Source organism: Taeniopygia guttata, chromosome 1 (genome assembly GCF_048771995.1).
Source record: "Taeniopygia guttata chromosome 1, bTaeGut7.mat, whole genome shotgun sequence".
Lineage (NCBI taxonomy): Eukaryota > Metazoa > Chordata > Aves > Passeriformes > Estrildidae > Taeniopygia > Taeniopygia guttata.
This window is the reverse complement of record NC_133024.1, coordinates 44342164-44368563: the sequence shown is the minus strand read 5'-3', so window position 1 is coordinate 44368563 and position 26400 is coordinate 44342164. Positions and strand designations below refer to the sequence as shown.

The 26400-nt window shown below is 34.8% G+C and overlaps 2 long non-coding RNA genes across 9 annotated transcripts in view; one reads left to right on the top strand and one right to left on the bottom strand.

The window, feature by feature from the left end:
* Window positions 1-26400, bottom strand: part of LOC115494885 (uncharacterized) — a 70668-nt gene that overhangs the window by 23784 nt on the left and 20484 nt on the right. For 4 of the 8 annotated variants that reach the window (XR_012055465.1, XR_012055461.1, XR_012055467.1 and 1 more), the window contains 2 exons: window positions 25110-25247; window positions 24295-24560 (listed from right to left, as the gene is read on the bottom strand). The exons of 2 other annotated variants lie outside the window; for them this stretch is intronic. This is a non-coding gene — a long non-coding RNA (uncharacterized lncRNA). The remainder of the gene's footprint in view (window positions 1-24294; window positions 24561-25109; window positions 25248-26400) is intronic. 2 more of the 8 variants (XR_012055464.1, XR_012055462.1) reach the window with 2 other exon arrangements.
* LOC140683886 (uncharacterized) lies at window positions 7-25147 on the top strand. Its single transcript, XR_012055476.1, has 2 exons — window positions 7-14467; window positions 18713-25147. It is a non-coding gene; the product is annotated as an uncharacterized lncRNA (long non-coding RNA).

Below are 26400 nucleotides of genomic sequence, written 5' to 3'. Positions count from 1 at the left end.
CAACATATAAGTGTGTATTTGTAAATATATTAAAAGTGGTAGCAAATGTAATTTTGTGATAAACATGAAGGAGAGGCAAAAGCAGAGAGGTTGTAGAACTTTCCTCCTTGAAGATACTCTAAATTGTTTGGACATGAATCTAAGAAGTAAGCTTGAGCAGGATGGCAGGAGAAGATAACCTCAAGAGTTCCCTTCCAAATTCAACTGTATTATGATTCAGTGATTGTCACTGCTTAAGGACATTGCTTAAGTTCATCACCAGAACTTCAGACCCAGGACCCAGAACAGAAAACATAATATCTCAATGAAAATTCAATAGATAGGTTTCTATTCTTTCAGGTATAATTAAAAAAAAAAATACAAACAACAACCAAAACACACATATTTACAGGGAAAAATATCCAAACCCCAGAGTATTGTGTGCTTGACTATTTTACATTTGTAAGTAGATAATTTTTATTTGCCTAGGGTAAAATAAAATATTTTTTCTTTAAAGTCGGGTGAATATGTCAACATGAAATCAGTAGAGAACAGAAAAACTCCAGTTCAGTGAAGCTTGATTCTTATGTAGAGTCATAAGCACACCTCAAAAGGGAAATTAAGCACAATGACTTTGGGCACTGTCTCTCCACTGACTATGTAATAGGTTGCTTATCTTAAAAGATATGCACTTCTAGAAAGTTAGATTCATATTGACACAAGTTGGGATGGCATGTGAATAAGCAGCTGCTTCCTTTCCCGCAGTTTGCCGTGGTGGGCATTTTTGTCTCAATAGGTTACCCAGATCTGCTTCACCAGGCTTGGCATCTTCCTGTTGTTGCATCTGTGCTATTTCCACAGCCTGCACAGTAGAGTCTTGTCTGGTGTGCTAATTCCAAACCTTTCACCTCTCTGTAGGCCTAAAATTAACACCTTCCTTTTTACCATCTGTGCCTGTCTTAAGTTAGCTTATCTTGTGGGAACTTCCTCCTTTGTCAGTGTTTGAGACATTTTATTGCATTCTTTAAGTGCTGACATGAACATCTAATGAAACAGAGCTTTGAAGAAGTCCAGACACAATCCTTACCAGAAAATTTTGCAGCAGTAGTATATGAAAATGAATAAAGGAATAAAATGAAACAAAACTAATTGCATGAATGGGATTCTTTCATCTCATCACAGATGTCACTGTTTCGCACCTGACTGCTCAAACTGAGAGAATCAGACTCTGCCTTTCTGTTTTCTGCTTCTTTCACTCCTGGCTGACTACAACACAGCCTCGGGAGGAGGAACACAGTGATTTTGAAAGGTGATGGTGAGGGCACCAGTCCTCAAGGGCTACAGGGCAGGAACAGTGTGCACCTGTTGCAGTGTGTACTTCACTTGTTGGGGTGGGTAGGGAGGTTGGACTTGGGGTTAGTATGAGTACACTCTGCACTTTGGACAAGAGGATATATAATGAAGACAGATTTTACAGAATATTTCAAGTTTTAAAGGGAATTCACTAAACTAGTATTATGACAAAAGCTGGACCTGGATACTTGGCTGCAGTGAATCTCTTTTTTTTCTGAATGTCTTATAACCTAGTCAAGAGAGCACTTTCCCAAAATGTGGGCCATGACAGTTTATTCTCTCTAGGCTGAGAGGTATAGTTCCTGAAAATTTTACGCTGGAAGCCAAGTCTTCCAACAACCAAAAATGTTTTAATCATAAAACTTAAATTCATAAGGCAAATGTCATTCTGTTAACCCTATGCTCACTTACCTGGGCAGGCATTTGACAATTTGTGTGAACACTGGCAAAATTTAAATAATTAAATAATTAAATAATTAAATAATTTAGTTAGTTAATTAATCAATACTGAAAATTAAGCAATGGGGGAATTACTACACAGTCATTAAACCAATATTGGAAATGAGCATCACTTAATTTGAATCTAGGCATCTTCAAAATAGACCTATGTCTGAGCTACTAATGCTCAGTCATCCTAATAGCCAGGAAATGCATATGGAAATTTTAGAAATTTTCAGTTGAACCATTTTTGAAATAATCTCTTATGTTATAATTAATTCTACCTTCCGTATCTAACAGCTAAATCTTCACTGCTGATAAAGTCTCAGATGTAAGTGAATCTAGATACTCCATTGTTAGAATACCTTTTACCACCAAAGTCTGTTTAACTAGTAAAGATATTTGGGGCACAAACATTCTGAAACAGAAGACTTAGACAACTGTAGTATATCTTGAAAAAACCTGCCCAGTCAGAATCAATAACTAAGAAAAGAGTATCCAAGTTGATTGAGCAAGGCACAAGGAGAAAAAAAAAGTGTTAGGATTCTAAAAAAAATCTGCAGAAAAGTGAAAGAAACTGAAGTGTGTCAGATAGGGTTACTTGTTATATATTTTGACAATATCTATGTCTCACTTTTGACCTGTCAGCAAGTAGTGCTATCTTGTCAGTAATTCTTTTGGAAATGTCTATAGTATGTCCTTTATTGAATATGATTCTGTGAGAAACTAAGTTATACAAAGCAGAATACTATGCATAGTTAAGGTTAGTACATGACAGCTTTGGCTGACCTATCTCAGATGACCTGAGAACACATCAACCATGAACTAGAATCTAATTAAATACTATAGAAAAGTAATCAAAGAAGTGAAACCAATTAGATTATAATTCTAACAAGTACAATTTGAACACTGGGTTGTTTTGTTTCAGGTTTTTTTCCCCCTGTATAATGTAAGGAGTATACCTCATGAAATATCCATAAGCTGTGTCTTTGTAATGATATATCCAGTCTTAGAGAATGTGACTGAAAAGTGTAAGAGAAAACATGGCTTATAGATTGAGTGTTTGCAGCCGTCAAAAGATATAATATTTCAATATGAAAAAAGACTCCCTATCAGGACCATTGTGTGTTGAAGTTAAAGAACAAATTTTGCCTTGCCCTCAAGTGAAATAGCTATATATATAGGCCCACTGTGATATGTTATTGTTTTTTTAAAGCTAAAATAACCATTTTCCTTATGCATTTAGTGGATTCCATCTCCTGAGGCGCTCCATGATCTAGAAATACATCTGTATAAAGGACAGTTGATATGCTTAAGCATCATATGTGCTTAAGGCACCTTGACATATTGGACCCTATAAATGTAATGCATGGCTACTCTGTATGTTTATATTGAAAGAAAATGAAGTCTCGCTGCTGAACATAATTCTAGCTCAGAAGGATAGCCAGAATTCAAATCAAACTTATAAAAAAACCCCAATTCTTTTCAAAGACCAACATGACAGATCATGATCTGTAGGATTATTTTATTTTTCTGTCAACTTTACATATGTATCTTCAGGCTCTACATCTACATCATACACACTGGTAACATTTATCCTGAAAACAATCAAAATAAGCTTTTTTCCCTCATTATTCTGAATTAATTACTGTGAATTTTATCATAGATCAAGCTAAGATGAAGTATTTTTATTTAATTATGATCTTGTATGTGTGTTTTGCCGTGCAAAGTGGAATCTAAAATACTTTCTCTCAGTGAGGCTGTTACAGACATTTACCTTCTCTGTCTGGATTTATATTTTTACTAAATATACAAAGAGTTAATTTCTTTTAGATTTTTTGCCTTTCTTTCAAATTTCATAAATAGCAGACTGCTAGTTCAGAAGATATGAGAGAGAAAAAATCCATGTGATAAGCATTTGTAGTAAAACATCCACGCAGTTAATTAATGGCCTCCACACATTCTAGTATTTACATCTATCATCATAATTGCTCCTTGGGTTTGATCCCACAAAATTCACATGCAGAGCAACGTGTGCATTAACAAGTGTAATTTAAAGACCTGCAAGCACACAGGAATTTATATTAATGAGAACCCTGCTGGAATTCACTGCCGAGAGCCTCAGAAAAGGTAAGGCTTCTAACAGGAACCAGAACACAAACATCCTATTAGCATGAGAAAGCTTTTATTTTTTCTTTATTTTATTTCTTTTTCCCTGTGTATCTGTGTGTGTGTTAGTGTTTGCACTCCCATTTATATCTACAGCTATTGTTACCCATATCATTACGTGAAGGAGCTGTGTAGATTCCCCCATAGCACACATTAATGTACCTGATGACTGATAATAAAATATATGATTATCCATTCCTTTTAGGCTCCTGATTTATTAGACAAAAGGGCACAACTTTGGATGTTTATGCAGAATAAATCAATACCAACCAAAGTAATCATCAAAAGCTACTCCTTCACCATCCAATTAAGGTAACCCTCACATTCACAGCCAATATCCAGCCAGCTCTAATGTGAATTTCTTTCTGTCCTTCAATTAACTTAACTGTTCTGTTTTATAAGTCTAAATTAAAAACAGGCAGATAAAGTAAAGGTCATGACCAGCCTTTGGTGTTTGATCTGTTTACAAAAAAATAAAACCCCACACAAATATGCCCACCACAAAAAAATTAACCAAAGAGCAAAATACAAAATAAAAAAATAAAACCCCCAGTAAACTCTTTCTTTAGAAACAAGACTGACAGCCAGCAGGATATGGTAGAGCAGGTAATATGCACAACAGGCCATTCATGTGGTGGCTTGTGTATTTTATCAATAAATAACTCTTTCATGAGGATTTTCTTACATTTAGGAAACTTGAAGAGAACTTCTACTCCTCAGAATGCCTAGCTATTAAACAAAATTATTCCCAAACCTAAAGTTTGTTTAGACAAAATTGAATTGAGAAAACCATCAGTAATTTAAAGTATAAAAAAAAAACCCCAGAAAAGAATAGTAGCAGTTATTGCATAACTGACAAAATAAGACTCTGAACTTTCAGTTAGATACATACTTTTTAAAAGCATAAATTTGTTAAATAATTAAGGTGCTCTTACAATTATTTCAAAACCCCTTTCTTTTAAGGTTGCAAGAAAACAGTGTTTGAACAACAATCTGTTTTACATTATATCAGAAATTATTTTTAATGATGTGCTCATCACAGAGCACATGTGCTTAGGTCACAATGAACCCAGAATTTTTTAAGAATTAATTACTTGATCCTTTTTCATTTTGAAGATTTTTTCTTGCTTAAATGAGATATTCATGCATACAAATTTAGTTGTGAACAGATTTTTTGTTTGTTTTTGTTTGTCTGTTTGGGGTTTTCTTTGTTTTGTCGGGTTTTTTAAAATACAATTATTGTTATCAGGTATTTTATTAATTAATATCCTCACTTTTAAAAACAAGTCATGGTTGTTCATATGTAGCTTGGGTATAAAATCTTAATATATGCATGAAATTTGAGGAATGTGTTCTTTCAAATAAAAGATAAATTTCTTCATTTGAAAAAAGTGGGAGATTGATAATGCAGTTATATTTCAAAAAATATTTACATTTTGAATTCTTTTAACTCACAATCACTTGCAAATTCTCATAACTCTTATCTTGTCCTCAAAGGAAAGACCAAGAGATATCTCCAGGTACTTAAATGTCTAATTTAAGACATTTTCTTATTTAGAACAGACAGTTCATATAGCAAAATAGCCACCTCAGGATAGGAATTAACATCTCCAGAACAGCTGAATATTTCCCTGAAAGAACCTATATTCCTCCATTGAAAACTTATGTGAATATCTATTAGTGAAGTACCTCAAGTTAGGCAAGATGTACGTAGTACTAGGGTTCATGGAACAAAGCTAAACTGTATGCCATTTTCACCATTTTTAAAGATATTCTGGTTAAAATTATGATATTAATTTTATGATCAAATATGAGAAAAAGTTAAAACCAGGACCAGTTGTCTCATCTGAAAGACATAGACATGTGTGAAGTATAGTCTTTGAAAAACTGCAAACATTTGTGAATGTTGTTTTGTGCATGTGGAACACGGATGAGTATAAATTTTCAATTTGCTGATTTTCAGGAATAACAGAGGTGCTGGGAGCTATGGCCTCAGCATCAAGCCAGGTGAGGTGAACAGGGTCAGACACAGCCCTGGGATGTACATGGAGTGCCACGGGAGCAGGGTTGTGCAGGCCAGTCTGAGGAGTCAGCCCAGTTAGGGGGTCTGGCTCAGCAGGGCCAGGCAGGGCAGGGCTGCCCTCGGCCAAAGGCAGAGTTCAAGGCCAGGGGTGGACCTCAGCTGTGACCATCCTGCAGCTCTGCCAGGGAGTCTCTTCCCACCACTATTGGCTGGATGAGGCCCACCCCTGGCTGTGCTAGCTGTACTTTGTTCTTGAGTCCCAAAACCTCTGGGGAAGGCTGGGACTGAAATAGTCTCAGAAGGCTTCCACTGATAAGCTTTGCAGATATAACTATCTGTGCAACTCTGTCTTATTTAACATTCGTTGTTACTTTCTTTTTCACATGGTCTCCTTGACAGGTAAATTCATTTTAAAAAGGACTGGCCTCAAAACTTTGACTTCTTCATAGCAAGGGAAATTACCATTTTCATGACTTTCACACCACAAAGCACAACAGGATGCTCAGAAGAGTTTCATTCAGTAGTTCTTAATAACACTAAATAAGTCCAAAATTAAATGCAACTCTTTGAAAGCATCAACCATAAAATTATTCACTGTCCATCATACATTATAAGGTACATCCTGATACACTCCAGGTTATACATATTACTTCAAAAGTGATATATGAAATTTCTGTATTTGACTGTAGCTGTTAATGAAGTGCAAAAAAAGTAGAGATATTTAATGCAGAGTGTTGCGCATTTCAAAATTAATCTAAATGAAATCTTCCATTGTTCCCCTAATGACTGTCAAAATTTTAAAAGTAGTTGTTTGGTATCTTATATGATTTATACTTTTTAATGCCTGTATTTGGAAATTTAGAGATAGAATAAAGAGTTCATTCTTACATACTCAGCTTTCAGGGTAAAAATATCTAAATATTAAATAACTATTGTTTAATTAATTTAAAATCATGCATATTCTCCATGGCTATTGTTCACTTATTTCTGAAGTGGTACTCAGCATTAAAAGAAAAACTCTCAGTAACAACAATAACATAGTTACTGTAGCACTCTGGATTCTGAGGCCCCTGTACATTTAAGAGTGAAATTACTGACTTTCCTTTTTTCTCTCTCTTTTTTTTTTTTCTTTAGCTAAATAATAAGAACACAGATAATGCAACAATTCTCTAAGCAGTTCTTAGGAAATTATCTTATATTGATGAAAAGAGAAAGAATCCCAACTGCAATTTCTATAAATGCAATACTTGATTGACATCAACTCAGCACAGTTGAGTTTACTGAATCATAGGAGCTCTTTCAAAGAATATTGTATTGGTCTAAATCAGTGTTGTCGTGGTTTAACCTCATAGACAGGTAAACAACACATAACCATTCACTCACTCCCTTACAGAAGGATGGAGAAAAGATTTATAAGGATAAAAGTGCAAAAACATTGGTTGAGATAGTGATGGCTTAATAGAAAAAGTTGCTCATATCAATAAAGCAAAAAGAGGAATTCATTCACAACTGCTCTCAGCAGGCAGGTGTGCAGTTATCTCCAGGAAAGGAGGGTTTCATCATCTATATCAGCTACTTGGGAAAATAAAGGCCATAACTGCTGACGTTAACCCCCTCCTCTTTTTTCTGCTAGCTTTTACTGTTGAGTACAATGTCATGTGTGTGGAATATCCCTTTGGTCAGTTGGGGTCAGCAGTCCCAGATCTGTCCCCTGCCTAACTTCTTATGCAGCCTTATCCTACTTGATAGTGAGAAGGCATGAAAAGAAGCAGAAAAAGCCTTGATGTTGTGCAAATACTGCTCAGCAACAGCTAAAACATCAGGGTATCATTAACACTGTTTTCAGCACAAATCTAAAATATAGATCTGTATAAGCTATTACGAAGAAAATTAAACCTATCTTATCAAAATCAGGACAGCCAGTTAAAATAGTTATATACATTAGTTGGTATTAATAAATGAAGATCATTTTGTGTCTTGTCATCCTGCTTCCACTGGCAGGGAAAGAGTGAATACTTCCCAGAAACAGACAGAAGTGTATTTATTAAATGCTGCAATCATTCAAAGACAAACAGATGGCTGCTATTCAAACAGGGAAAAGCAGTGATTATCCACATCTGTACAATACCAATAAACTCTAATATATTCGGAAGCAATTAACAGCTTTTTTTAGAGTAAAGTAAAGAGTTACTCAGAACAGCTTTCATTTCATTATTTGGTCAATTTTACATAGGAGTTCTAACTATGCATAAATGGTTTTCATAATAGTGAACACAGTAGGCTTCAATGATTGCTTACTGTGAGTTGGAAAATGCTCACATGGAAGAATATTATAATTTCTTTCCGTCACAACCCCCCCATTTCTCTGATTTGCTGTTAATAGGAATTTGAGTCAAGATCTCTTTGTAAAATTATTTCCCAGTTCTCTCTTAGCCCTTCACTGGACTGACATGCCAAAAATGTTAGGCCCAAATTGCATGCCGTATGTCAAGCTGGAAATGTACATAGGAGATGAAAACTGAAAGCTCTTGCCTCAAGACTTATGCTCTCTTGTGAGTTCAAATGTACTGGCATCTATGGCTGCTACTGAACTTGAGTTTCACAGTTCATAGTACTGAAACAAAAGTTCAGCCATCTGGACAGATATGGTAATGGGTTATATTATCCTACTACATTCCTGTGCAGCTTTTCCAATCAGACTTTGAACAACTAAATCCTGTCTCTAGAGTTAACATTCATAGGCAATGGATTGTTGTTTAAGTAAATTATTATACTTTGCCTAGCTAACCTCATTTGTGTTAACATCCAACCGCCTTTGACTATCCAATCCAACAATATGTTATAAATTCCCAGATTTTGACCTATATCCAAAAAGCACATCTAAACAGTGGACTCCAGTTGCCCACTGTCTTAAAGAGTGGGTTTGTCTCTTGACTTCATTTTGGAACATCCAAGTGGTTATGTCCAGAGAAAATTTGTTTTTCGCAGGACTAGCTTTAGTAATAGAGATGTAAGGTAGTCTGTCTTAATTGTCTTTGATGCTTGGTTATTTATTTATTTCTTATACCCCTTTTTTATCAGTGGTACAGTCATGGACATCAAGGTCAAGAGAGAATATCACCTTATTCAATTTGACTTTATGAATATAATACACTTTATATTTCATGCTGATATTTGATACTAAGCACAATCATATTGGGTATCTTTACTTGGATAGACAGACCAGATACCTTTTGCCTGGAATAAGACCAAAGCTTTGGTTTGGAATCCACCACAAGACTGTGTTAGCATAGACTTCTGAGACCATGCTGATTTCCTTCTTCCCTAAAGAAGTGACAAAGCTTCAAGGACAGATGTGACTTTCATCCTATTAGGTATAAGTAAAGACAAAGCAGCGTGTGTCTCTGTGTTATCTTTCTGGGATAGTAAAAAGTTCTTATTCTTTAGTAAGTCACTTATATTTTTCTGGTCTAAATCAGAAACAGATCAAAATCATTTAGTTTGTTCTGGAATATTAGCCTGGTAGATTTTTTTTCTTAATTTGTTATTTTGTTTATTTTTAATAATTCTATAAACTCCAAATCACTTCTAAATTTTACTAAGCAAATATTTTCCAAAATGAACCTAGGCATAACTAAGCCCAGCAAATGATTTCTCAGAGACTCCATGAGAGTAGGACATCTCATTATAACAATGTTAGTGGGTATTTGCCAGCAAGATAGTTTTTTGTCTCATCTAACATACATACTGTGAATTCTGCCTAATTTACATTTTTAATAATATATAATTATGAATCCTCTGATCTGTAGATATCCACATATTGTCTTCACTATTGCTTCCATCAATCAGCAGATGTAATCCTATGGAAAATTAAACTATAAACATCAAATAATCCTTAAAACTTTAAATTAATATTTAATAATATGAAAAACTTGATTAAATTAGCATTCCAATTTTATACAGCATAAGTGTTTATATGTCCAAGTTAAGGATTCTAGTACTGTATTATTTAAATGAAATATGACTAATCATGTTAATACATAAAGAAAAAGGTATTTTGTAATACAAAGAAACAGAAAATTGGAAGAAACTTCTCATAGACCAAATTCATGAAGACATTTCAGTTCCAGCTGCATTATTTTTCTATAGGATATGAAGAGGAGATGGAAAGGGAAAACTGAAAATCAAATTTTAACAGTTGATTGAGTTCTGAAAGAATGACACATTTAAAAATGTGAAAAAGAACCCCAAACAAATTAAAAAACCACCAAAAAAATCACAAAAACCACAAAAAAACCCCACCAAAACAAACAAACAAACAAACAACAACAACAAAACTCTCAAACGAACAAAAAAGCCCCCAGAATAACAATGGTCACTACCCCCTGGCCCCTCCAAACCCTAATCCCACATATTGCAAATAATAGGTACTTCTGAAAGGACAAATATGTAGAAAGAAATTGAAGCTTTTCAGGTAAAACCAGGGGACCTTCAGGAATTTGGTCTTGACATACAGTATTAAAAAATAAGGAAGAAAGAATTGCTGTCAACATATGCATAACATTTTATACACAGTAAAATGCAGAGACAGTAAGATGTTAAAAAAGGGTCAGAGTCCCTGCAAGAAAATGCACGCAGGACAGACAGAGAAATTCCATCAATATTAAGCATGCAGTGCCTGATCAGTGCTATTGCTTCTCTATAGCAAATTCCTCTTCACTTCCAGCAGAGAAAACTCTGCTTTTTGATGTGCCCCTCAGCACATTTTGCAGAAGGTATGTAAATATTTACCCACATAACTCATACTGTCAATATTTCAGGCACATATAGAGATGCCTGGGGCACCAACAAGCTTTCCAGAGGTGTCAGATGTAATCTATGCAATGCTGCAATCAATTCTGAAGCAATATTATATATTAATTTATAGGAAGCCAATCTTTTAACAGTAAGACCACAATTACTTTGAGTAAGAAGTGTGTAGGGACACGTCACCTTTCCCACACTTAATTCCCTTCTCTTTCCTTATCATACTATTATTTTTAAAAAGATACAACATGGGGGAACTATGAAATGGGAACACAATAAAGAGCATTGATTGTTTGGGAATCTATAGATTTTGAACTACAAATACATTAAAAACCACCCGCATGTTTAGGCAACCTGGAAATTCAGTCAGTATCTATTTATTAGGATATCTGTTCTGTTGTTCAAGGAAGATTCAAACTCTTCATGCTCTTTATAGTAATTGTCACCGGATTCACATAAGAAATAAATCTGGAAAAGGTGCTACTTATATGAGCTACACAGAACTTAAAAATCAAGTTCATTCCCTAGTTCTTATTTGTATACTTTTTCAAGTGGATTTTTCCAATATAAAAATATTCAGCAATAACAATTTCCAGTATAATGAGACTAAGTCTAAACTCTGAGAGTATAAACTGGTAGACTGCCTTGGGGAAAGGCACTTCTGGCACTTTTTTTATTTAGTATTATAGATACTGTCAAGGAGAACATCTCCCTTTCTGATTCTCCCCAGCAACTAAATAAATATGTACATGTGCATGCTTATAAACCTGCTTGAGTTTATATACTGTTGAGAGGAATGCATTCCCTTCAGATCCCATGTATGCTGAGATTCAACACAAAATAATGATGTAGCCTCACTAAACTGCTTGACACTAACCTATAGGATATAAACTATCAATATCAGTCATATTTTGACAAATTTCAAATTATAATCATAGTTGAAGAAAACTTATGCACAGTTTTATAGATGTTTCATACCTTGCATACCAGTCTTTCAGGTTATAGCTACTGAACAGGGCACCTAGTTTATGGTTTTCCTGTAAGGCTGGAAAATACAACAAATAAAGACTAATATTTCAGTATTAACTGAACAACATCTTACTTCTATGTCTGCCTGACAAATCAAAAATAATTCAGGTAACTCAACATCTAAGGAAATAAAGTGATAAACTGGGTTTATTTCTGGCCACCTGAAAAACATGCAATCTTAATAACTATATTATCTAATATTACCACAACACATTAAGTCATAGCTAGGTCACAAAGCCATTGCCTTGGCTGGAGTTCAAACAAAAATATGAATGTTTTGGGGTCAGTAAAGTTGCAGACATATGAGCTTTCTTGAGCTTAGAAAAATTCTGCCTTTCTGCTAAAATTCTCAGTGAAGTCCAAATTTCCACTCTTATTTAGTTATACCTAACTACAACTAGTAATTCTTTTGTATTGACTTTGAATACTGTAGCCAGGTTTCTTTTAAACAGGTACTGTATATCCAGCTATGTTTCAAAAGTAAGTTTACAAAAAGTGAAGGAAAAATATTTTGAAAATATAACTAAAAAGAAATTAAATCTTTTTGCCTACTTTATCCTTCCCTAACCTCTTCATGTGAACATGAAACCATTTTACCTTGCACTGGTTATGAGTTTGAACTTCCCATTTTGGCTGTCTCAAAAATTAGCAATGTCCACCTTTTGGCATCCTAGAGTCATATCTGAATGGAAATCTGGTAGAGTTTCCTGCAGCAGTTCTTCCACCTAGAGGCCCTGCAGTCCTCTGTTTTCAAAGGAAAATGCTAGCTCAGGTCTTAATCTAGTTTCAAATGATAAACTTAACTGAAAGTTTATAGAATAGGAGCAGGTTAGAATAGTAATAAGTTAGATGAGCAGAGAAAAAAACCCAAACATCTTAACAAGATTCTTATCAGATACATATTTTCAAAGAAAATTAAGATATTGAGTCTAATCAAGTTATCTGAATCTCCTAGGCCTATCAGAAATTCAAAATGTAAGAAACGGATAACAAGAAAAGAACCTAAACATATTGCCTTTGAAAAAAAATTGCTCCTTGTGTAAATATTTCTGGAAAACATTTTTTAAAGCATAAAGAATTAAAATTACAATGAATATTGGTGAAAATAAAAAACCCAAAAGTCTCATATTTTGTTACTTCCTAATGATAGTCATTCTTGTTTATAGCAGCAAATATACAGCTTGTAGTGACAGTCATATTGAGTTATTTTTCTTTATTTTCCCTCTCTATTTCTTAATGTTTCTTTTGCATTTGTTGTAACCAAAACTATTTGGTTTATATTGCAATGCTGTTCAGATTCTCCTAGATGAGCATCCCATCATTGATGGTAATTGATGTTGGCTGCCATGGAAATGCTAATTTGGAAGCAGTCAGTGTCAATCAGCCCTCATCGGTTTTATTCACAGGAAATATGTGGTGGTCACTGTGACGACTCTAACAAGTAATCAATGCTACTGACAGAGAGGAAACTCTTAAAATACAATTGTGCATGTAGGTTCCTGGTCTTTTTTCCCTGTCATGCTCAGTTAAGCATTATTAATAGATGAGATATGTAGCAAAATATCTTAAACTCAGTATGAAAATTTCCTTGTCTCTCATGTGCAAATGGCAAGCAAACATCTGCTTTTGAATTTTAAGAAATTCAGTGTTTAAAAGTATAGTCTTCCACAGTAGGATTTTATAGTCAAATTGATATTAAATACTATCATATACAATGGGATTTATTTCCACTATACTGACAGTGTTAACTATTCCAATTACATTTACATGGCATAGAGAACTATCAGTAGAGCAAAAGAGGTCTTGGGGCTTGTGTGAATGCTTTTCACAATTTTCCTTGCAAATTTCAACCAAATATTCTTACACATTTATTTAAAGACCTCTGCCTGTTTTATTTCAATTGGAGGTAGTTCCTACAAGGCACAAATCCCATAGCTATTACTGAACTTCATCTTGATTTGTTGAGATTGGGGAAGAAAAAGCCAAGAGGGTTTTAATTGTGTTCTTCAGCTACCTGATGTGTGATTACAAGAAAACAGTCAAAGTTTTCTTGGAGGAGTACATCAAAACCCAGCACAATCTCCACCCTTGGAGTGTTTCCTACTTTGCCTGAATGAAGTTTGATCTTGTTGGTCCTGACTCAAGCAGTAGATTGGACTGAATTATCTCTCCTTTCAATACAAAGACATTAACTTTAAATATAACTCTTAGAGAAATGAGAAAAAAAACCTTTCTAATTAAAGGATATTGATTTAGTAGTCTTAAAAGCTTGTCTGGGCTTGGTGTTGGTTTGGGGGTTTTGGGGTTGGAAGATGCTCTTCTTTTCCCCCCTTTACTTTTAAAATGAAAACTTTGGTTGAAGTTCAGCAGAATTTTCATTTCAGATGTGAATACAGAAGAAGAAGACAGAAGAAGACATGGAGATTGTGTCTATGCTGTAAACAAAAGAGAGGGAGAAACACATGTCTTTATAAAGCTAAGACTGTATTGCTGGTGGTTTTTTCTGTTTTGTTTTCTCTTGCAGCCCAAACACCTTGGTATCTATAAATTATGAACTTCAGACTCAATTTTACAAGATAGAAGGAGAGCGAGATGTGGATATATGGAGTAATTAAAGATAATTGTCCAGTTTATCTGGTTGAAGGATTCTGGATTCTGTTGAAGTAACAGGTAAGATACAAACCATTGAAACTGGAGCAATCTTGGCCATTTTAGTATTTGGAAGCAGTCTGTAGAGTGACCAATTCCCATAGTGGTTCCTACATCTGAACTTGGACAAACCTATTTGTGTTCGTCCAAAACAGAGGAAGGGAACACAATAATACTTAAGTAGCAATAGTATGAGATCGGTTCCTTGCTCTGTATTCCACGTCAGTATAGATGTGCCACAAATCTTCTGAGCTCTAGTTTGTGAAGTCCTGAAGTTGAGTGAAACTCTAAATGAGAGGTTGGTAAATTTGTAATAATTTGGATAATATTTTGTGTTAATGGTCTTACAGTATGCAAACATGATTAGTTGGACAAGAAAAGGGAGTTTTATTTATATAGCAATGCAGAGTCATCTATTTAGATATTTATGGATAATTATGTTTATAGAAAGTTGTTTTTTAACCACACACTTCAGTGGCATTTAAGTATCACTGGAGAACATCAGTGATGAACAAAGTAAATTTTCAGATTATTTATTCATCATTAGTTGCTATTTGGTAATTGAAAGCTTCTTACTCCATCTTGGAGATAACAAAAAACATTTTTATTTCTAGACAGTAAGTAGGGTCTTCATCAAATTAAGTATAGAGTTCTTTCTGCAGTTGAATCTAATGGAAGTATAATTAGAGAAAACACATGGAGATACTTGGAAGGACCAGATATAAACTCAAAAAATAGCAGTCACTGATATTTTTTAAAACTCTCTAGAGTACAAGTAAATTTAGTAGGAATGAAATAATGCTGCTTAAACTGTGTTTGCACAACAATGACGATATTTTTATATTATTTAAATAATAATAATAATATCTTGTAAAGATGAAATATGGCCAAGAGCATGCAGTTTGTTTATATCAAAGCATGATTATACTCTCTTATTTAATTCTGATTTATTCAGGTTTTAGAGAGGCTATTAGAATATCTTGAACAACTAAGAAAATACCAGTGACCTCAACTTCATGCAGATTTTTAGTTTTCATCTCCATATGTTACATATTTCATGATACCTTTTCAAATTTTCCAGAGGAAGACAACCTGCTCAAGTATTTCCTATATTTATTTTGAAGAGCCTGCCTAAAATAGTACAGGGTGAATATTTTGTACTTGTTCCTTAACTTTTTTCTTTACTTTTTTATTTTTGTTTTGTTCAGCTCAGGGATTCACCTATATCAGCTTTGACTGATTCACCTTTATCAGCTTTTATTTCACCTGAATTCTCTTGCTGAAAACAAAATTTGTGTGTAAAGATTTCCCATGCTAAAGATTGTTCCTTGATATAAATCATTAAAGAGCAGAAAAATCTAACCCATGCCCAGCAATACAGTTACTGTAATGGGAAGGTTATGAGAAGTTGATCTTCCATCCCTTTGTAGGTTATAAAAACCTTATATTTGCTTCATCCATTCCAATCTACCTCCCTGTCAAGTACTAGGGTTTTTCTGTGGTAAAGGCTGGCCCTAGGACATTCTCTTTGTTCCATCATTTACCTTACTCCTGAAAGAGGAGTAGCCACACAACTATTTAAAACATATTATATATAAAGGTATTTAGGAAAAAACAGCGAAGTGTCCACTAGTCCAGACCAATATCTTTCTAAATTAAATAGGATTATTGTTTTCACATCTTCAAACTATGACAAATCTGTTTCATATTGTCCATTTTCCATCTTCATTTATCCACAAGGGCTAACTGTACTTAACAGTAATGAAAATCACATGATAGAGCTAAATGAATCAAAACACTTGGTGGAGTAAAATTATGACTGTGGTCTAACAATTTATTAGTTTTGAAAATAATTGATTTTATGAGTTAGTGTCAACATCATCAAGAATAGGTCTATGAGGTCTTCTTTGTTTATTACTATATAGCTTGATAAAATCAGTACCAAGTATCTCTGACAAAGTCCATACACTGTGCTCTAGAAGTCACGAGAGTGACATCCTAAAAGGCAGCATATTCATGATGCAGAGACTTAGAAAGGAAAAAATAAACACAGATTCTTTAAAACACGATGATTTAAAAGATTCTTCAATGTTCTTAAAAGTGCACCTTTATGTATTACCCACATTAGCATACACAAAAAAGGGTACATCTTAGATGATGATATAGGAATACATGTCAGTAACTTTCATAAGTGTCAGTGCGTGGGAATGTGGGTGTATGTGTGTACAAGTGGAGGCGTTCAGTTTAACACATATACTGTTCAGAATTTGTCCTAGAGTCAACTCTTACCCAGAATGATATTACCATTTTATGTCATCCTTTTGCTATTTAATTCCCATATTTAACAGAACCCTCCAGAGAAGAAGAGTTAAAAATTATTTATTTTTTGTACATTGTTTGGCAGTTCTGCTGCCTCTATGATTGCCACCTCGTAAATTTTCTGTCAGGCTATTTCACAGGCTATAAGAGCTGTTTGTGGAAATGGATGGCATGAGGGTGTTCTTAGGTGGCATTAGTGGAAGGGGAAGATGAGACAAAGATGAATTCTGTATGCAATACATGGAGGACTAAATCCATCACAGGAATTAAATTCCCTAACTATTTTGATAATCTGGTGTTCAATTTTAGACCATATAAGTCTAAGGATTGAGTTGAGTACAAAAGAGCATGTTGTGGGAGGAATAAGGAACTGTCCTTTGCATGTAAGGGGAGTATAATTAAAAAACTGATAGTAAATAATATGAATCACCTGGGAAGACTGTGTTTGCAGAAATGCTTCCTTTCAAAAGTCATGGATATTATGTGAGATTTTTGTCCCATTTTAGGTGCAGAATGCATGGAATATAAGACTGTATGTATCATGTGTATATTCCTGTATGAGATAAGTGACTACATAGCTTGGTTGACTTACTTTACCTATACAACACAGGGTGTGATAAACAAGGCAGATAGAACATGTCCCAGACCATGTAATATATGATGTGTATTTGCAACACTAAAAATTTAAAAAAAGAAAAAAAACCCCCAAAAATAAAAAAGCAAGTTGACAATTTACCAAAAAAGAAGATGAAAATCATATCTTTCAAATCAAGTAATTATTTTTAATTACTTGAAAAAAAAAAATAACTAAAGTAATATAATTGTGAAAAATGTTGATAATAAGCAATTAAAGTGTTTCCATATATATTTCTTAGAAAATTCTCCTCTCTTTGCTGTTGTGCTCACCTTTGTATTTCCCCTTTGAGTCTAAGATTGAGTGTTTTAGTTTTGGGAAGAGTCACAGCTGCCAGTATTGCCAGTTTTCAACCAGCAGAATGATTTTAATGACAGGGTTTATTTTCCAGGAGTAATGTGATATTGATGATTTCATCTTCCTTGCTGAAGAGTTTACTTGTGGATATTTTTATATTTTCTAACAGGCTTTTATTAATAAATACAAAAATGAGGTTTGTGTTATTTTCCATGAGGTTTCAAGTGCATGCTAGCACTAACTGTAGCAGAAAGCTTTATGCTTATGTTCAAATATTTGTACGGGGACATGCAGCAGCCTTAGATGAGACTAAAGGTTCAACTGACATCTCTTTAGGTCTGAATGAAGCTGGCATCACAGCATTACATTGCTACAGGCTGTTCATACAGCTGTTCAGACATATTTTACCATATCACCATCTTCTGTTTCATCTATTGCCAAACACAATTTTGTACCTGGAGCACCTAGATATAAATCAGGTTGAATGCAAGGAGTTTCCTAGTATGTTTTTTTAAACTTTCTATTTCTTGCATACATGGGATGTTTGAAAAAAATACACCAGTCACATCATCTTTCTGGTTTGAAGAATAGGTGAATGAAGAAAAGCAGAAGGAAGGTCTAACCTAAATTTAATATAGTATTGATACAATATAACATAATCAGAAGTTCTAATTTATCAAAATTCAAATCAGAGATTTCTGAGGGGTCTAGTTAATTTCTAATATAAAATAATTTAGCTTTTATATATTAACACTTTTATTATTTGTTGAAATTGAAACGTGCTTACAGTTCTTAAAACAAGAGGAGTATTTATATTCATTTATGCCTACTCTACCTACATATTCTTCTGTGTAAAAGCATTAAATGTATAACCTTAAACTCAGAATCATCCACTTGGAGCTAGAATTTAACAGCAACAGAACCAGCAGTTGGATACTGTGCCTGTACTTTGGTGGCCAGTCATCTCAGTGAACCATTACCGAGTTAAGGGACTAATTCCTTTAATTCCATTTCAGAATAAAACCTAGAATGAAAAGCATCAATGTTACTTATCTATGAATCAAGAAAATTTATCAGCAGATTTTTTAGGTAAGTCAGTCATGGTAAGATTTTTCTGTTCATATCCAAGACATAGAAATTTTAACAAGATCACTTTTGACTTGAAAAATATCTAGTACTGCAATTTTTAGATGGAACAAGTCTTATAGTAGTCAGGATCCCCTATGTTTTCTTAATTAAAATGTAAAAGAACAAAAATAGTGATGTCCTAGATAAATAGATTATATAGATATTTTCAAGATTCAAAACTGTATCTAACACAAAAGTTCTATCACACTCTTTAACTAGGTGTTATTCTATTTCATTATGATATTGTATGCTTGGTCAGTGGGAATGAAACAAAATTATTATGGTGTTTTATTATATCTGAATTACTTTCTTATCTAAGAAACTTCATTTTAAGATTTTAATTTGTATTATTTACTTCAATTCTGTATGCAGATGTTAAAGAAACCCTGCATTTTAACTCCACAATCATACTGTGTTTTTTAAGTGATCACTCATTTAAGTTCTGATAACATGGCATAGAGCATGAATATTTTTTATCCCCCTGAAATGTTTAATCATACAACTATTACACTTTTAAAGGTGTCAGCAGACAGACTTCAAATCTGCATGTCTCAAACGTGAAATGTCAACTTGATTAGTTATGAAAGTAGGAATGAGTATATAGATTTAACAGCAATGAACACTTAGAGTTTTAGATGACTCAGTCACACATCTGTACTGTCAAGATAGCTATCCTAAACTTAGATCTCTAATTAGAATATTTATACATTCTGTTGCTCTTGGTTGCAAAAAGATTCTTTCTGATGTAGACCTAACATAAAAATATCATATATTGTCCCTGTTTTCCCACATAGAAATTCTGGATAGGTACTTTCTTAGTTTATGACTCAAAATGCACTAGAAAACTATGTAGATAAACAGCTGACAGCTTTTGGATAGTACATTATTTTCTGATTTTATTTTACAGGATGAAGGACAGCTCCCTGAGATGTTTATTAATAAGGAAAATAGATTTTTTTTTTTCTGCCAGCATCTACACTAAACATTTAAAAGAACCCTACTAAAGTATTTAGAGGACTTGTGGACCAACTGAGACCCAGTATATTAACATATACATAATTTAAAAGGTATTTATCTCTGGAATAACAAGTTCTTTCCTATATCAATACAGACACATTGGAATCGATGAGGACAGAGTGCTTGTAACCATGATCATAGAACGAGGAACCAGCACTTCTTAAACTTCATCTTGCTCATGCCTGCCCAGCCCTTTAATTTGTCAAGATCTCTCTGCAGGGCCTCAGTGATGGGGCCTACATCCCAAAGGGGCCTACAGCTCCTCCCAGTTTAGTGTCATTAGTAAGGTTAATTAGCATACGTTCAAGTACTGCACCCAAGCCATTTATGAAGACATTGAAGAGAACTAGCCCTAAAATGAGCCCTACAGGACCCTAGTAGTGGCTGGTCACCTGCCTGATGTAACAATTTACTGTAGTCCTTTGTGCCTGACCTGTGAGACAATTGCTCACCCATCATATATGTGTTTATTCAGCTGTCTGCTGGACATTTTGTCCATAAGAAAGACTGTGAGAGACATTATGAAAAGCTTTACTGAAATCCAAAACAAATTAGATCAATTGGCTTCCCTTGATCAGCTAAGTGAGTGACTTTGTCATAAAGGAAATTCAGTTTTTCAAGCAGGACTTGACCCTCAGTCTATCCCCTCAATATAATCCCAATGCATTTGTGAGTGCAAAACTAATTACCCACTGAGCAGATGAATTACAGATAGAGCAGTGATAGTGCCTTCAATTTCAAAACAAAAGGGTCAGTGGGTGAGGTCTACAGGACTAAAAATGAGATTAAGACATACAGTAAGTTATTTAACCCTTTCTGTATGCATAGATCTAATGGGATCATCTACAGGAATTTTGGTACTAGCTAACTCTTCTGATAGATCCAACATAGAGATATTTTGCTTCTTGTTGTTTTTGGTGGTTTTGTTTTTTTTTTTTTTTTCTTTTGGCTCTGCAGCTGCTTCTGGAATGAAATAAGTACTTCTAGTGCCATAATGCTGCAGAAAGAACCAATGAACACTGTTTGGTCATCAGGGCATTACTGTTGTCTAATCAATTTTTCAGGAGAAGAGAAAACCTCTGAAATGAGGTCTTTCCATCTGAAACTCCATATATTAATTTTTCTTCTTTGTGAGAATTCCTCCTCATGCTCCTTCAAGTCTTCCTTCAAATACAGTACACAGAAGTACAAAAGCACAAATTCAATTCAGTCAAGCACCTAAGAGAACACCTGAAATATGACCAAAAATCTGTGAGGCTTCAACTAATTTCCTGTCTACTTTTCCCCGCTGCTTAACCCTCCCCTAGCTAGTAATCCAGCAGGCAGCTAAACTCACAGCTGCTTCCTCACTCCCCACTCACAGTGGAATGGGGAAAAGTATCAGGAAAAAAAAAACCCTAAAACCCCCAACTTGACATAAAGGAAGTTTAATCAGACAGAAAAAAAAAATAAAGGAAAAATAATAATGACAAAACCAGCAACAATAGCAACAACAAGAACAGTAATAGTAGATTTTGAAAATACAGAACAAGCAATATGCATTACATCACCTCAGCACCCAATGGCCAATACCCAGCCAGCTTGCTCCACAGTAGAGCATTATGCCATATGTATGAAATTATCCCTTTGGTCAATTTGGATAATCTGTCGTGGCTGTATCTCCTATCAGCATCTCGTGCCCTCCAGACTCCTCGCTGGTAGGACACTATGAGAAACTGATGAGTCCTTGACCACTGCTCAGCAAAAACCATATTATCAGTGTGTTATCCACATTCTCATCCTAAATCCAAAACACAGCACTGTACCAGCTACTAATAAGAAAAATAACTCTATCTCAAAAGAAATCAGGACAGGGATACATTCCTGTAATTAACATATCCAGTTTAATGTTTCAATGACAGAACTTGGCTGTAGGTTAGGAATTGAATTTAGGAGTAGAAAGGTTAATAATAATTTGAAGTGGACAATTTTCTTAAAAGAAAAAATAAAGTCTGAAACAATAACCAAAAAAAAAATTTTTGCCAATATTTGTGCAATATCTATTGCCAATAGCAATAGAATAATAATTTTAGAAAAAAATAATGTTAAAATACAGTGAAATCAAAATTGCCTCACTAATTGCTTTTTTTAGTGTTTTTGCAAGAGACCACTGGTATTATTGAAAGAAATTATTATTGATTTTTTTTGCTATTTTTCTCTTGAATGAAGATCATTAAAATAAAAAGAATGAAATAGCAGGCAATAAAACCAAACCAAAACAACATACCCCTCCCACAGCAAGAAACACTCAACCAAACAGAAAACTAAGGAATCAGCATAAGTGTTTAGAAAAAATTTAAACGGAATGGATAATCTTGATTTGGAATTGAATTAAAGCCAATAAGGTTAAAAATGGATGAACATTTGGACAATGAGAAATTTTACATAAAACACTTTGAAATCAAACATTATATTTTAGTTATTTTGGTTGTTTTAATGGTAAGTACTGATTTATAAATTTCACAAGAATATTACAATGAGGATGGCAGTATTTCAATAAACTGAACAGAACACAGCATAATAACATTGGCCCAGTACAAATTTTCTTTCCTAGTTTCCTGATTAGTTCTATTTAATCCACAATTTCAGGATGATAAACCTGAGACAGAAAGATGAATGATAGGTTCCTACTGTGGTTTCCAAATCTAGGTATCAGATCAGGATGCCAATGGTTACAGATTCCTAATCTAAATTAAAACTAAACAATAATGTTAATCCTGCTCTGCTTGTGCAGCTGTAGTTATTTATCTAGTATCCGAAAATATGAGGATTTAAAATAATGTTTCTTTGTTATTTCATTCCACTATCTTTGCAGTTTAAGAGTGTTTGGAAAGAAATGTAGAAATTATGGTATCTCTATGCTAGTTCAGGGTTTTGCACAGGGAATATTCTCTACTGGCTGTTTACAGTGATTATCTGTACAGAGCAAGCATAGCAGATCTAAAGACTTGATTATTTGTGCAAACAAAATCCTTTTCTCCCCTGGTTATCGAGGAAGCAACATTGGAAATTAGGATATACATCTGAATGTCTGTGTATGTGTAAAATCTATAAATTTTTTTCTGCTCAAAGATTTTTTTTCTTCCCTAGGAGAATCAGATGACATACTTTAAATTTTGAGTAGAAAGTAAGCAGATAAAAATTTCTTAGGTCAAAGTTAACCTACTGCAAGTGCTAAATAAACAAAAGCATTTTACTAGCTAAGTGTTTCACTTGAGATTATATGTATTTTTCTCTTTTTAAGAGTCTAAACTTCACATATGATATCAATATAAGGGCACGATTAATTTTTCTGATCTGAAATGTCTCAGGTGCCTAAACCCAAGTTATTTGTCCATGCTTTTATTTACTGTCAAAGGAAGCACTTTGAGAATGAGTCATCAAATTTAGGGGTCAGTTTTAGGATGTTGTAATTGCCTTTGGAGGTGCCTATCTATCTTTTCCAATTTGACTCCACTTATTTCAGCTGTCTGTCTCTGACAGTAGCCTGTAACAGAACTAGGCCTAAAAGAGTCCTGTCAGATTCTAGAAATTATTGAAAACTGTTTTTTTTTTTTTTCCTGGCAATTAAGAGATTGCAGTTTTCAACAGACCTTTTTCTTTCTTCATTTGTAAAAATTTTTACAAATCCTTTAAGTGAGGAAAACTGTGACTAATTTTTTTTCTTACATAGCAGTTATATCTTTAAAATATACACTCATATTTTAGAACTCTTGAGTTCCACTGTTTTCTTCAGTTTTCACTGTACTAGTGTACCAGAGAACAAGTTATTTTTAACCTGTCATTTAATCAGAAAACTGCTATTTGTGCATGAATTTTTTTCCTAAAGATAAATACAATTATGAAAGAAATTATTCTGGAAAAATAAGTTTACACTGTAACAGTGAAGTTTTCTATGCATCAAAGTGCTTTAGTTTACAATTTTAGCACATTCTATTCAGTGTGGGCAACCACCAGTAAAAGGATCTGAAGGTAACCAGGTTGCTTATTGCTACATTTCATTAGTACATGACCTCAAATATACACATATGCAGATGTATGTCAGTTACCATAAGTACCTATAGCAATCTATCCACAGCAGGCAGAATTTCAGTACAGGCTACTTTATTCCTATTTAGAATCATAGAGTCATGGCTTGGATTGGAAGGGATCTTAAAGATCAGATCAGGAAGCTCAAAGCTCCATCCAATCTCATCTGAACACTGCCAGGGATTGAGTATTGGCAGCTTCTCTGGGCATCTCCCTGGGCATCATATCCCTTATTTGGCCTTTTTTTCCTCTCTTTGCTCCAAACCCCACACTGAAGCAGCCGTGTCAGCAAAGCCTGCACCCTGCTCTGACACTGCTCACCCTGCCTGTACCTTTCCCTACTGCCCTGCCCATCCTTGCCAACACACAGGAGGGTCATTCACACCTGTGTACCTCCAGGCCCATGGCTGCTACGGGCTCTTGTGTTCCAGCTGTGCTCCTTGGGCTCTCTCTGTGTTCAGGGCTGGGACTGATGGCATGCAGCAGGAGAAGGCTATGCCAGTGAGATATGGCTGAGAGATTTTGCAGGCACCAGGTGAGGACAGGCAGCAAGCCAAAATATGGTCAGGCTCCTGTGAATCATGTTGCTATGCAGTGACACTGAGTGTCCCTTGATCTTCCTGGAGGAATTGAACTGTCACCACAGAGCTGCTGGAGGATAAAAACCAACAAACAAAAGAAGATGCATGACCCAGTCAGAATTATGGCCTGGTCTCTGGAAGAATGTGGGCTGAATTTATACTACTCCTTCCACATCCACAGCCCCTTCTGGATGTCTTACTCTTGCTTTTATTGCTCTGGAGGGAAAGAAGTGCTCTAAGAGAAGAAAATGCTGCTGAGAGTTCGCTTCTGACCCCCACAATGGGTTAAATGGTCAAGATTTCCAATTGCTGGAGCAGCAGGTATTTTAGTGCTCCTGGCATGTACTGGTGGGTTGAAAGCTGTATTCTGCCCTCCCACCAGTGCACACTGCCACTCACTGAGAGCTGTGCTGCAGCATGCTCAAGCTAGTCTGGATTTCTCTCCCCAGGGAAGCCTTGTCCTCTACGATGCAGACCAAAGCATGCTCCAGAAGCTTTCAGCACCTCCCTGTCGCTGCCCTGCCTGAGCACACCAACAGGGTAGTGGTTTTCCTGGGTAGAGTTATCCTCTCCAGTGCCACTTTATCCTCTGGAGCCATCCTGCCAACCCAGCACCTACCTGTGCTGCAGCCATTTCTGTTCCTGAGCATCCTCAGGGTCACCTTTGCTGAGCATCCTGCACCAGGATCATACTGGACTGGCCAAATGAGGCTACCGTCATTCTCCAGGGAGGACACAGCCTGTGGGTGCTGAGTACCTAGGAGAATAACCAGAAATATTTTCTCCCCGAGTGGGTTTTCAGTGGCAGCAATACTGTCTGGGTTCTGAGATTATGGGGAAGGGCTCTGATTTATTGAGTTCATTAGCTACTAAAAAGCAAACTTTGTAAATAATAAAACACAGTAATCTGTGTTTTATTATTCTACTCTCTAGATTCAAGCTACTATATTAAATAACTTCACAAAATGCAATGGACGTTTCTCCTACATGTGGACAAAAAAAATTATTTCTTTTTTTACACTGTTGATTTTTCAAGATGACATAAGAGTAGAAAACAGAAATACAAAAAAGTAAGGAATTTAAATTGTTTACATTCCAGAATTACCCTGAAGCAAAATATACTTTCCTCCACAGAATCTTCTGCCTCTAAGCAAGCGAAGCATTTGGTATTGTTATAACAATTAAAGCACAGATCTACTCACATAATGAATGGGTTTTAGATTAGATTTTTGTTTTCAAAAGCAAATAGCTGTGTAATTCAGAGAAAAGATGTAACCAATATCCTACTTTTGTCTGAAAGGAAGTCCTATTTTTCATACCACAGTACAAAATATATTTATCTAATGAAGATGATTCATATACTGAAGCTTCCGGAAAAGACACACCTCCTCACCTTCAAAATTAAGCAACAGAAAAAGTAAACAAACTGAAAAGGTATCCATGAAGGCTAAACACTTATTTTTCTTTGTATTTCCATTTTGATTATTTAGTAGAATCTAACCATCTTTTAAATTTGGAATTTGCATTGATTAGACAGTTACCACTAAAATGAAATTGTTCCTGTAGAAATGAAAGTACAGCCTGCAGAGTTAGGAAAAGTAGGATCTACTTAAAATAATTCATACCAAAATAGCAATTGATCTTGCTTTTTATGTTCCATGATTCCACTTCACAAAAGACTATTATCTAAGAAGATGGGTAAACTGTTGATAAATGCATCTTTTCTACATTAAGATTGAGAAGATTTAATAATAATTAATAGATTTTGAAAGGTAGCTGCCAGAAACACTCCTAAAATCAAAGCTTTATTGTGACCGTTACTGCACTATTGTACAGAATAAAATGCAACACTGTCCAAGAAGCTGGACACAGCAAGTACCTCAAGTCCCTTGTAAAGAATCTGGATTTTA